Source organism: Equus quagga, chromosome 1, assembly GCF_021613505.1.
Source record: "Equus quagga isolate Etosha38 chromosome 1, UCLA_HA_Equagga_1.0, whole genome shotgun sequence".
In the NCBI taxonomy this organism is placed as follows: Eukaryota; Metazoa; Chordata; class Mammalia; order Perissodactyla; family Equidae; genus Equus; species Equus quagga.
The window spans coordinates 103,808,905-103,822,680 of record NC_060267.1 but is presented as its reverse complement, the minus strand read 5'-3'; the positions used below and the strand labels follow the sequence as shown (position 1 = coordinate 103,822,680).

Genomic DNA, 13,776 nt, shown 5'->3' with positions numbered 1-13,776 from the left:
GGGGCGCTCGGGTCGGCCGCTGGGACGCCGGAGCGGGGCGCCACGCCGCCGCGGCCGCCGCAGGTCAGCGCCGGGGTGCCCGGCGGGCCGGGGGATGCGGGGCGAGGGGACCCGGAGGGAGGCGCGCGCTGAGCCGTCCGGGACCGAGGGGGTCGGGGCTGGGCGCTCGCGGGGCTGAGGGGACCGGGACTGACAGGGTCTCTGGCTGCGGGGCGGCGGTCAGAGGGTCGTGGGCGAGGGGACCGAGGCTGACAGTCCCCAGGGAGGGTGGCGCCCCGAGGAGCCGTCCCGGCGTGAGGGGCGCACCAGGCGGCGGAGGGCACGGGCTGCCCCGTGAGCGCCTCCGCGAGCCGCGGTCCCGCATCCGGCGCCACGGGCCCCTCGGGGGCGCGCCTGCGGGCGATCCGGGAGAGCCGGGACCTCTGGGGCCGAAGCGCGGAGTCCCGTGCGTGTCCGTCCCGCGGCCATGGAGTCCTCCTGCTCGGACTCCAGAACCCAGGCGGCGATCAGTGTCTGTGGGTCGCAGTGACAGTTGAGCAAGGGGCGCACTTGGGGTCACCTAGCCTCAGCGCCCTTAAGCACTGTGCTGGCCCTGGGCCGCGTGGAGGGGCTGGGATGTGGGCTGGGTTCCCCAGGGCTGTAGGAGATGGAGGAGGCGCCCCCTCCCACACCGCCAAGGTTTGGAAAGGTAGAATTACGGTGTCGTGGGCTCCCACACGTGCCAGGCTCGAATACTGCTCCACTCTGTAGTCGAACTGAGGCAGGGAGTGGCAGGGTGGCTTAACAGAAATCACGGGTCCCACGGCAGAGGGGGTGGAAGGTGGCTGTGAGTTGTGGTACTTTATGCCTTGGTATTTGGGGAGGAGCCTAAGGTAAGGAGGCAGAAACTGGGAGTAACCTATCTGCTGCTTTTATATAAGGTCAGTTGTTAGGTAAAGAAGGGGCCTTTACCTCTGCTGGTGATCAGAAGGCTGCATTTCTAAGTTTTCCTTGTTAGCTCCCATCGCTTAGGTGAGTCGGCGCACCGTGTATTGCATTTTGTTGAAATGTTTTGGTGATGTGTTCAAAATCTGCAAGATGATGCTGATGAGTATATTATATCCTTGTTATTTTGCTGTGCTCTTGTTTACCTGAGAATCTCATGCATCTGGGTCTGAGGATAATGGTTGGGAAAATAGCGTCAATTATTTAGGAGAAAGTAGTCTGCCATGAAGAAGCTAAAGTTTTTCTTCCTCTCCTTTCAAGATTGGGGACAGAGTGTAAAATTAATTTGTATAAATTATCATCCAGAAACAAAACCAGGCAAGATGATGAACTGAGTAGTAGGAAACCTGTTGCTGGAGAAACTCTTGATTTTGAAGCACATTTTTTTAACGTCAACTGTTTTTATCATTCATGAAACAAATTGTAACTGGAGTTACTGAGAGCAAGTCAGTAACTTACTAAAGGACCTGGGCAGGTCTTTGGCATCTCAGTTGTTCCGTGGCAGTCCTCCTGTCTGTAGCTAAGTGATCGATGGCTGACTGAAAGCAGAACCAGCCTGCTGGTGCTAGATGATTTAGAAAACCCTGCTAGTAGAGAGACTGACAAAGACCTTCACTGTGGCTTCTCTCTCAAGAAACACCTTTCACTCCTATGAAAGTTGAACAGAAAATGCTCATAGGTGCTGCCAGTTAGCATTTGAGGTGGTATTGCAAAAGATTCCGTTCCAGTTCTGAAATAGTTTTTGTGTTGTCTATTGTCAGTCAGATTCACTGTGAAGTTAATATGGTACTTTGGTATTCTTTAATATATGAAATTGTAAAACTAATGTCATGTTCACCAAAAAGTAAAGTTTGCTACAAAACCATCCATTTTTGTCCTACTGTATACTGCGTATAATTTTTCTCCTTTATTTGCGATGTTTGATACCTCACTTGCTGGTACTTATATCTTAAATTAAAAGATCTTTGAATCAACTAGTGACCATCTCAAGTTTTTGCAACTCACTGGAAGGAAAAAAAATTAGTGATTTTGTTTTTAAATCGCAATTCTTTTTCATATTTAGGAGTTTTTTCTACCTTTTATAACTATTGTAAAACCATGGCATCAGTGAAGTATAAGGGTTTGGAGAATTCCAGGCTGAGGTTTTTTAGGCACGGTTTGCTCGTTCTTTCAAATTTAAAAGAATATAATTCCTTTTTAAAATTAAAACTAAAATGTCCACCAGCATCATGTTCTTTGTTAAATTTAGAGTACTTGGAAAATATTTTTGTGGTTGGTATTTTTAATAATTAAATATATTATTTTCTTTGAAGGGACCAGTTTCCATAATGTTCACTTTTTTCCATATTTGAGAACTACATTTAAAAAATGATAAATTACAATTTAAAAAATCGGAATATTAATTTCAAAATCCCTATGATGTTTAAAATTTATACAGGAGAAAAAGTGTGGCTTTAGGAATATGAGTTAGAAATGCATTACTGATCAAGGCTAATTGCTTTTAATTAGTGAGTTATATGACTCTAAACAATACTGATTTTCTCTTCTGTAATTCTCTGAAAATAAAGGTGTTTACCACTTACTTTAATTATCAAGATAATTATGCATGTGAACGCTGTGTGAAAGGCACTGCTGTGAAAACATATACAAATATTATAATACATTTCATTTAGTTTTCAAATTGAGGAAAGGTTGTTAATAACAGGAGACTTTAGTGGAGTGGGAAAAAAATGTTAAAGTAATATTTTACAAATGTTTTATGTATCCTACCCTCTACTTTCGCTTCTTTCACAGGGTCTGTATGTGCCCAGTGGATAGGAGAGAAAACGTTGGTCATTCTAATTTGTGGGTGTTCTTCTTCTGAATTCATTGTCACTTGAATTTGGAACTATATATCATAAGGTGTGGCAGACGTACTGGAAGAATTTTTTGATCTCTTAGGATTCCACTAAATAAATATTGTAGAGAATTTTTGAATCACTAGTCAAGAAAACCTGATTTAAGTCACCAGTCTATAAGCGTAAACATATGCTCTCCACCTTAAAAATTGTTAAACTGAATTTCTAACTTGCTTCTCTTATTTTTCCTAGCAGATCTCCATATTAAGGTAGTTGATTTCTTGAGTTCTTCCTTACTCTCCTTCTTTAAGGCCTAAAAGCAACAAAAAGGTCAACGATTTAAAACGCTTACGAAGGTTTTTTGAAACTGATCTAATTTGATTCCACAGAAGTTTAGTAAGATCTCTGAGTAAACATCTTGAAAGCTTCGACAGCCCCAGCGTAACATATTCAGTCAGTGTCATAGCATTCTAGATAAAATTTAAAATTGAAGATTATTTGAAATCTTCCTGGGTTTTAAAAATTTATTATTTGTCTTTTATCACAATTCAGAGGTAGATTTTGGGGTTTTATATGGTATATATTTCAAGTCTTATTAATAGAAAAATTTTATAAAAATTGTTTTAATTTTTATTTACCTAAAATACTTAAGTAGGTTTTAGAAGGAAATTAGCTCAAATACAAAAGGCCTTATTTTGGGGAAAACTTTTGTAGATGTTAAGACAACAGCTATCACAAATAATAGTATATACTTAAATTATTTTTTTATTTTTTAAAAACAGGCTTATATATTCTTAATATTTTTCTTCAGTAATCAATGCACATCAGTATTTTAATACCGATATTTCATTCAGAATATGAATGTTGACATTTTTAACTGGTTCAGTTACTTTATGAGGGCAAGTCACTTATCCTTCCGAGCTCTTCGTTTCCTTATCTGGGAATAGGGAAAGTATTGTAGTTATTGTTTCATGCTTTTTGGGGTATGATTTTTAAGACTTTATCCATAAACCGTGTATCTTAAGTGTTATGACTTTGGCTCTGAATTTAATCGAGCTGATATTTTAAAGAGAAGCTTCATGGTTGTCTCCGTCATAGCTAACTCTTTTATAGATGTTAATAGTTCACCCTAGTACTAATTTTGAGGTTATTGCTAAGAATGAACTGAAGATAATGCTTGCCGTATGGTGATCAATTTATAAAATGTTTCTGGAAATATAGCATCATTATTCAATTTAAAATTATATTTCTTATTCCCTGATGACTTCGGACAAAAGTCAGCGTAGTGCTTATTTTTGTTTTATTGATATCGTCTTTGTGAGTCCTGTGTAGACACAGTGTGGATCCTCTTGTGTCAATATTGTATATCTCATGCGTCTAGAAGGCACAGATTGTGCTTTTATTGGATGAAGTTCTATTCTTTACATGTTTTGTGGTGTACTCTGTACTTATTGTATGTCACCCAGGAGCAAGTTTGTGTCACAGCCTAAAAGACAAATGGTGACTTGTGCTTGTCATAAGAACTGGGTCTCTTCCTAACAAGCTATAACCAAAAGTAGTCTTTTAGTGGCTCAAAAATTAATGCCCCCTAGTAAGGCACTAATTTACTAGTAGGGAATAATTGGAAAAGCATGTAATTAACTGTACATCATCCAAATAAAGCATTTAAATTCTCCTTATGAATTGTTAAATAAGACATTTTATCGTGAAGTGTCTCCTATGTAAGAAAGTAAGCGGGCTTGGTCCCAGGCTGGAACCCCACTCTGTTCCTGGAATATGGAGCTACACAGCCCAAGTAGGACATAACCAGAAGGATGGGGAAGCAGAGGGCAAAGAAAGGCTGGGGCCAGTGCCTGTAGTTGAGTGAGTGCTCCATTTTCCTGTGCCTTCCCCTTTTGGGGTGGGGAGCGGGGAGCAGCATTGACTTCCATCTCTTAATAGTGCAGTTTGTGCTTTCCCAGAGTCATTGCTGTGCCTTCAGCTATTCCAGTGACCAGGCCGTCCTTAACTGGAAGATCTTTGCTGAGACAGATGCAGTGGGTCTCCATTCCCTGCTGTGATTTCTCAGATACGAAGGGAAAAACAATGAAGCAATCAATTCATGCAACACGAATCAACTAGAATAGAGATTTCTAACCTTCCAGTCAGAAATTAAACTAGACCATATAGTAGTTGAGTTCAATTTGATTCGGTGTCTGTTTATGAAACATTTTAATTCCACTTCATTGATTTTAGAAAATAAATTCATTGTCAGTTTTAACCGATGCACTATTTTTTTAAAAAAACTTTAATTTGTGGACTCATCTAAGAGAATTATACTATGTGGATAAGACTTACTGAGACAGATTTTCTGACCTTCTGCGAAGAGTTCAAATTAGCATAAACCGGGGGTGAGAATTCCTTCACAGTTGACGGTAGATAAGGAGAAGGCAGATATGAGGGGGTAGAAAAGTAGGGAAATACCCTGAGTGGGAGTGTGAGAGATCTGAGTATGGTCACCTCCCACAGTAAGTAGGTTGCGTAGTTACTGTGCATGGATCTAACATAAAAGGTTGGTTTCTAAGAATTTACCTTGCTCCTCAGTGACACCATAGAATTTCAGAGTAGGTTTAAATTCTAAAGTTGCCACTTAGCAGTGTTACTCTCTCTGGCTCTATAAGTTGCTTCAGGAGAGAATCTGGGAGAGTGAATGGCAGGAGGATATTCTTAGCCTGTATGTTGAAGGAATAAGTTTTCATTTATAGTGAAGGCAATGAGGAAACGTACCTGTCAGACTACCTGTGTACAACATGAAGTGCTGGAAAGAACCCCGTAACCTGACTCCACCCCACTGGCTGTCACGCCACCTGGAAAACTGTCTTTGTCATTTGAAAGTTTGGAGTCTACTTTCAAAATGCCAGTATTTCTAGCAAAGTTAATTCTTTAAATCACTATCAGCAAAAATTTGAGAGGTTATTTCCTGGTTTCCTTGCTACCTGAAAATAAGGCCTTTAAAGAATAGGAAACACACTTAGAGTTTGAAAGAGGGGATCAGGAGAAAGAAAACGTAAAGTGATTCATGTCCCGGTTTCTCCACACACCAGCTTTCATGTAACAAAATATGAAAATAGCCATTCAAAATAGTCGTGATAGGAAAGGATATATTCGCCCATATGTGCCTTTGTTTTTCTCTTAAAAATCAACACAAGTTGTAATTCTTCCTTCAACCATTATTTTCTTCAAAGAAAACAAATTGTTATTTCCAAACATCGATTTACCTAGGAAATGTTATCAAGATTAAGGTTATGAGTTAGTAGTTGGTTAATGTAATCAAATGTCTATTACTTCTATGTCTTTTTATTTTCTCTGCAATGTTGGACAAATTATCTAGTCTCTTCATGACTTCCTTCTCCCAGGCTTTGAAAGTAGCTTTCTAATAGATTGAAATGAGAGGAATCTTTCAAGCACGTCAGAAAAAATCTGCCGAAGAAGTATGACGAATGCTTAATGCTTTGGCAGATCCACAGATCATAAGATTTCATACATGCTTTGTTTTTTCTTTTATTTTTTTGTCTGAAATAGTTGTGGCAAGCCAACACATCTCTGTTAGAAATTGAAGCTTCGTAGCCACCTCAAAAGCGAGTTCATTAATTCTGTGAATCAGCTGATAGGCAGTGCTTTACAGTCAGGCATGGCCACCCTCCTGCCTATGACTAAGCTCACTGTTTACTTGTCGGTCACTTTTTTCGCAGTTTTGCTGAAGTCTGAATCCAGAGCAGGGGATCCTGAAGTCTTACCTGGCTGAATGTTGTTCTTCTCTGTCACTTGATAATTACCTGTGTAAACAAGTTTTTGATTGCATATGGAAAAGTACTTATATAAATTCTTTCTCTTCTTTTACACGGTGGATAGAGTTATGAAAGACAAAAAACATGAATGGTGTATATATAAATAGGATACTTTAACAAATTATTTGCATATGTCAATAAAATCCAGAAGAGTGAAGAAAATACCCAGGCGTTTGCCAATGTAGATTATTACATGTTTTCCTAAAGCATTTGAAACTAATTAGAAACATCCTGGCTTTATTTAAAGGCAATATAATATATTTTTAAACTTTATTTTCATCAAGGTCCAAATTTGTTGGCTGTTAGGACTAGGGCGGTACAATATCTATAAAAATATAGATTATCCGTTTCTTGAAGCAAGTGTTGACTGAGTTTTACTCATCTATCTCCAGCATATAGCACAGTACTTACTAGGCACTCGATAAATATTTTAAGAAGAATAAAGAAATGGTGTAAGGCCGGGGTTCTCAAAGTGTGGTCCTTGGACCAGCAGCATCAGCATCTTCTGGGAACTTGGTAGAAATGCAGACTCTCGGGCCCCACCCGAGACCTACTGAATTAGGAACTCTGGGGATGTGTGTTAACAAGCTCTCCAGGCCATTCTGATGTGTGATGTCTGTTTTGGAACCCTTCACCCAAGATGATTCTTGCATTTAATCTGATAGCCTAAAGCTCCTTGGTCAGTGCACTTAGTTTCGATTATTTTTAGGAGGCCTTACTCTTGCCTATAGTTAAGTTCTTTGCCATATTCTCCCCATTGGTGGAATCTCTTGGGATCATCCTGTGAAATTAGCCCCATTGGTTTGGCATGTTATTACTTAGAGAAGCTCAGTGTTGTTGTCAGAAAGCTTTTATCAAGAAAGGCTAGCTAGCTCAGCTCAGTCTAAGTGTCACTGGTTCTTCTCGCCATAGAATGGTTGCCAGGAATCCTGGGTCTCCAAGTTCAAAGACTACAGCTTCAAAGACTGGATTTATAAGATCACCGAGGATGATTCACCCCTAGAGGACTCACATTAAACAGACTTACAAGATACAGATTTGTAAACCTCAATTCCAGTTTAATAATTGTAGAAAATATACCCTTCCTAGTGATTGTTGATGAGAGTTTTTTTTTTCTTTAGTTCTAAAATTCTATGATTCAGGAATTGAAGAAACTTGTACTCTTGTGTATCTCTGGTGTCACTACGATTTAGTTCAGGCTGCTTAGAAAGCAATTGGATGATATATTGCACACTTTGATGTTATACCGCCACTTCTGGGACTTTTTCCCAAGAGATGGAGGATATAGGAAAAACCACATACACAAAGACTTTCATAAAAGCGTTGTTATAGGAACCAGTATTTGGAAGTAACTTAAATATTTAACTGCAGGGGAATGGTTAAGTAAATTATGGTGTAATCACTAGGTGGAATGTTACACAGTTATCAGTGAAAATTTAGAAAATTACTGGCAAATCTGAAAGGTATTAAGTAAAAAAAGTAGCATAAAAATATATGTGCAATATTGATTGCAACCTCATATAAACATACGTACATGGAAAAGTCTGGAAGGGAACATACAGAAATTATGATAGTTATATGAAAATAGTGAGGTTATGGAAAGCTTTTTGTTTGTTTTTATATTTTCCTCTTTTCCAAAGTTTAGCCATATAAAATTACTTACATAATTAAAAGCATCCATTTATAGCTTTCTTTTTTTTAGTGTGCCTATGACCCTGATCAGTAAAGATCAAGGCAAAGAGTAAATTAAACATTGAGAATCCTCTAGCTATTTTATTCCTTTAAGGCCATTGAAGAAGTGTAAGGCACTGTGTGAATTCTTTCCTGTTGTACCCAATTTTATTTTCATAATTAATTTTTTTTCACATATGGAGTTTCCCTGTACTCTTTGCTTGACTAGCCTCTTTTTGGGAGGGAAAAAAAAAATCCTGTCTCTCTGTTCCAGCCTCTTAATTTTCCCAGCCGTACACAAGTTTTGATTTTGCTGATTTCTTTGGGCTGGTGTTCTATTTGATCTCGAGCGTACACTGACAAGCAGCTTTTTAAAAATAGTTTCCAGAGTTATTTTATTTTAAAGCCACCTTCATTTAAATTTTTTTCTAAAAAATATGTATATTTATTGTGGGTTTTTTCCCTAAAATTGAATAACCTCACGAAGGAGTTATTTGGTTTTCCAACTCTTGACAGAATGCTGAACTTGTAATTGTAAATAGCAGCTGATACAGAAGCATATGAAGGTGAACTGTGACTACAAATGGTCATCATGAGACCTTGATATAATCGGTGGTAATATAATTTTTGAAGTAACAAGATTTAAAATAACAAGTGCGTAGAGTTTTTCAAAATCTAGTGAGCCCTCTGAGTGAAAACGGTGAGGGAATGTTTATACATGTGTATGAAAGTGTATATATGCAAACACACAGCAATAGCCTTTGAATTAATTAATTTTTCCTTTTTTCTGTTACATTGTTCTAGAAATCCCAAAGGGAAAATTAAGTGGTTTTGCCTTTGACCCCGATTACAGGTTACATTTTTCATGTCACTTTCTTTGGGACTTATTTTGAGAAATTTGTATCAGCTTGATGTCTTTAGAATAAACTTTATCTTAAGTGAAAAAGTTTTAAAAACTTTTTAGAAATTTTATATCAGTGATACTAAATATTTCTCTTTTCTTTCTGCCTCCCCTGTTTCTGATGGTTTAATCCTTAATGCAGCTAACAAAATTCAGCTCATAGCTCTTGGAATTTGCTTATGGGTAAAATTGGTGTGATGGTACGTCAAAGAAGAAATCTACTGAGGAGGAGCTCCTTTTTAAGCTCCCTTTATTTATTCAGCAAATATCTATTGAGCTCCTACTTAGTGCCAAGGGCTGTTTTAGAGAAGGAGGATAAAGCAGTGAACAAGACAAACAAATTCCATCCCTCCTGGAGTTTACGATTATTGTTATCGAGATTTAACAAGAACATTAGTGGGAGAGATGGTGACTAAGAGGAGGCAGTCATCTTGGCCCTTGCTGTGGGACTGGGCAGCCTTGCTGCTCCAATGTGGAGAAAGGTGGATGTCGTTGAGAATGTCCAGGGATGTTTTTCCTAGATCTCTTAATATTATATTGTTTTAGGTTTTATGTAGGTGTAATGTATTGTATATTGTATATAATGTATTTATTATATCACTTTATTTTTCTCTTGGTAATAAAGTTATTAACAAAGGAGATAGGAATGCATCCTTTGTTAATAAGGTATTACTATTCTTGAAAATCCAAATTACAAGGTGATTATTCACTTTGCAGAAGGATTATTTATTTTATAATGTTCTCACAATGGGTATATTTAAGTGGTTAACCAAGTGAATTTAGTTCATAACTTTATTTACACCTAACAAAAATGTAAAACAAAGTTCACTGGGACTACCCCATTAAAATTTAAAAAACTTCTTTTTCCTGAGAAGTAAAGTTAGCCACTTTCCTTTAAAAGCCTATTAAGAACTTTTACATATTAAGAATATATTATTTGAGTAAAAGGTGACCTGGATCCCATTTCAAATTATTTATTATAGCTATTTCCAGTTTCTGTATTCACAATCAAATTGTCTAATTACTATTTCAGTTCTGTTTTTAAATTGAGAGAAAATATCTTATTGACCACTTAGAAATAAATTGTGAACAATATGAAACTTTTAGGAAAAAATGATAAGGAAAATAAATTTTGAAGGAATTTATATGAAGTTAGAATTAATTCTTGCATATATAGAGTGACATGGAACACTAGAGTGCAGCTCAATGCAGATGTAACCAAAACTTTAAAATTTTGCAAATTTCACTAATTTATTCAATTCCACAAACTCCGTAAACATTTATCAAATGACCACTAACTTTACAGCACTAGATATCCACATAGGAAGCAAAGCGTGCCCCCCAGAAACATGACTTTATAGACAGTGAGATGGGCGCTTTTCAGTCTTGAGACTACGCCATGCTGGCTAAGTGACAGGCTGTCTAGCACTAGGCAGGCAAATGACCTCAGCTGAGGACAAGTTGAGAAAATGACTAAGTGACCGTAGCGTGTCCCTCGGCACGCTTGTGTCTTTAGTCCATTCACACAATTCACGCTGCGTGTTGGACTGTGTGTCCTAGACCCGTCTTTGATCCCAAGAGAGCACAATACATGCACCCAATTAATTTGTTTTCATTATGCACATTAAGTTTTTAAATGTCAGGTTGATTTCCTTTGTCATACAACATGTGTGAAATATTTACCCCTGCCGCCAGCTTTTGAATTCAGAAAATGCAAACTAATTTTAGACAAAGGGAAGCAATTGGAAGGCAGATCTACTCTGAAATGTAATCTAACTCCTTCCATAGTCTATGTTATACTTTATGTTTGTTGATTATTTGCTGTCTTGTCTTTTAGTTTTTATGTACAAGTTTTGTGTATCAAGCAAAATTGTTAATTCCTAGAGGGTAGGAATGAATGTTGTAGTTCTTACTCCTCTTACATATATATACACTGCATACCTGCCTTGACTCACGGCCTGTCCCAGGCAGCTGGGTGCATTATAAGTGCGTTATAAATACTTTTAAACTTGATTTGATTTTGAGGGCCCTTTGTGCTTTTTCAATATCACTTCTATGAGATTCTCAGCACTACTATTCACGTTTTTAGGAAATTCCCTGAATTACTCCTTAAAATGTTAATTTCTATTTTATGTAAATTTTTATGGCACATAATCATATGAAATAAATGCCAGAAAAGATTTCCATTTTACTATTCTAAAGTGGGCAAAATGGGATATGAAAGGGAAAAAAATGTTAATTATAGACCAGCATTCTAGTTGGATCTTTTAGTTGTTCCGGTCAGAAGAACAGGTTTTTAAATGGCCTAAGGGCTAGAGCACTGTAAATACATTCTTGTTTGGAGGCTTTCAATGGCAACTGTAACAAATTCTGTTTAGTACTACAGCTGGAGAAAAGTTCATAATGATGTACAATAGAAAATGATATTTTGACTCGTTACTCATGCATAAGGTAAAACTGGTTCCCTTTCAAACTTTTTGTAAAGTGTTAGATAGAACATTGTGAAGTTTAGGCCTATTAATTTGTTTATAATTTATAGAAATAGTTGAATTGCTCAACTATTTCATATATGAATCACAAGTATTATAATTATTTAACACCTAATCTCCTTTTACATAGTAGACGTGGGTTTATGAGCAAATCAAAATACCAAAAAAACTGATATACATATAAAAGCAAAGCAAATAGATGATTTTTTTTTAATGTGGCCTTGTGACACCTCTACACCCCCACTCCTGTCCGTAGGCCTTCATTTGTGGATGTAGGACGAAGGTAGGAGTCTATAACAAAAGATCAATGCAGGGAATTTGCACCCTCTCCACCCTTGGGCACCCTGCCATTATCCTTCTGCAGCCACACCTGTTCATCTCTTACTAGGGCAGAGAAGTGCCCTGCAAGACACAATACCAAGAGAGAGATGCCAAATGGCAGGGAAGATGGAGCGAGACCGAAGGCAGGAGAAAGAACTGAAACAGGCTTGAAGCTTTCTCTCATTGACATCCAGACTCCGGTGCCCTTCTTGTTCTTTTGGGTAGGGCTGGACACAGTGAATTGCACACATGTTCAAGTTGGTTGGAGGCACTAAAGGTCTCAGGACTCAGAGTTTGGAATCTACGTGAATCATAAGGGGTAAAATTGAAACAGTTAGTCAACAGTTCAGAGCAGTAGATGATGAAGGGCTGAAATGAGTAAGGCAGAAAGCGAGCGCTACAAACACTCAGAGACGGGCAGGATGAGTGTGGATTGGAGAGCACACCCAGGAGGAGCCTTGTGGAGACGGTGGGACTTAGGCTTGACTTCAGGAGTTCAGAGATTGACAGGGTAACCTTATAAATAAGAACAGTAAAAAATGTGCAGAAAAAGAAGCAAAGAAGGGAATCAAGGGACAAGCCCATTAATATGAAATATCCAGAAGCAGCAAATCCATGCTGCTCAGTGGTTCTCAGGGCGTGGGGAAGGGGGTGGGGGAGCCGCTGCGTAATGGGTACAGGATTTCCTTTTGAGGTGATTGAAACATTTTGGAACTGGATAGAGGCGATGGTTGCACAACTTTAAGAATGTACTCAGTGCTGCTACTTGCATGCTTTAAAATAGTTAATTTTATGTTCCGTGAATTTTACCTCAGACGAAAAAAATCATGGCTTGAGATAGCCAAAGAGGAGTGAAAAGAATTTCCCGTATAGGAAAACAAATCCTGGAAGAGTGAATAAGCATGGATTGAGGGGAGCTGTGCAGTAAGCTGTGCAGTCCGTTTGAACTGGGTAGTTCATGTATGTGAATGGTGAGAAGTATGGCTGGAGATGTAGATTTCAGGTCGGATGAGAAAGGTCTGGAATGCAGGCAAAGGAGTGCGGGTTTTATCTTATAAGGAGCGGCGAGATTCCAGGTCTTGAGCAGTGGGATGATTTAATCAGAAGATTGAGTTGGCAGTGGTGTGCAGGGAGAGTAGTTAGGAGCCTGTCACAAAATGTGGACATGACGTGAGGAGGGCCTGTGGGGACGAAGAGGAAGGGAAGACATGAGAAATGTTCCAGAGCAGGGAGTGGTGCTCAGTGTGGTCTGTGGACTGCTGCCGCTCACAAACTCTTAGTTACTGACTTGGCACAAGATAAGTACAAATTTGAGGATAAGCATTTAAAAACTGTTATATGTGTCATGACATTCAAGCATATGGATTTGCATTTTATAAAAGTATCCACAATGGATTGAAGAGAAAAATTCCTTCACTTCAGAGTTAGAGCGCCGCTGCCTTAAAGGATGAATTGACTGGACCCAGTAACGGAGCCTCGTAGGGCAGTCATCATGCCACATACTGTGCTGGCTGCTGGGACTGTGGCAGTAAACAAGACAGACTGCTCCCTTCCCCTGTGGAACGTCCTGTGTCATAGACAGTCCTTTGTCAAAGGATTGCTAGAAATTAAAGGGAGTCATACTTCAGCTGGGAATAAGGAAAGAATTCTAGTAACTACAGTTGTCCAACAGGAGAGGCTGCCTGGTGAGAAAGTGAGGGCTTTGTCAGGAGCCATACTCATGCAGAATCTGTATGGCCTTCTGT

General features: G+C 38.8%; 1 protein-coding gene across 2 annotated transcripts in view; it reads left to right on the top strand.

Annotated features, from left to right (window-relative positions):
* The first annotated feature begins 1 nt into the window (after position 1).
* Positions 2-13,776, top strand: part of PPARG (peroxisome proliferator activated receptor gamma) — a 130,316-nt gene continuing 116,541 nt past the window's right edge. The window contains exon 1 of one of the 2 annotated variants that reach the window (XM_046671097.1): positions 2-63. The gene's annotated coding sequence lies outside the window, so the exon portion shown is untranslated. Of the gene's footprint in view, positions 64-912; positions 1,012-13,776 lie in introns of those variants that run through there. The other variant, XM_046671087.1, reaches the window with a different exon arrangement.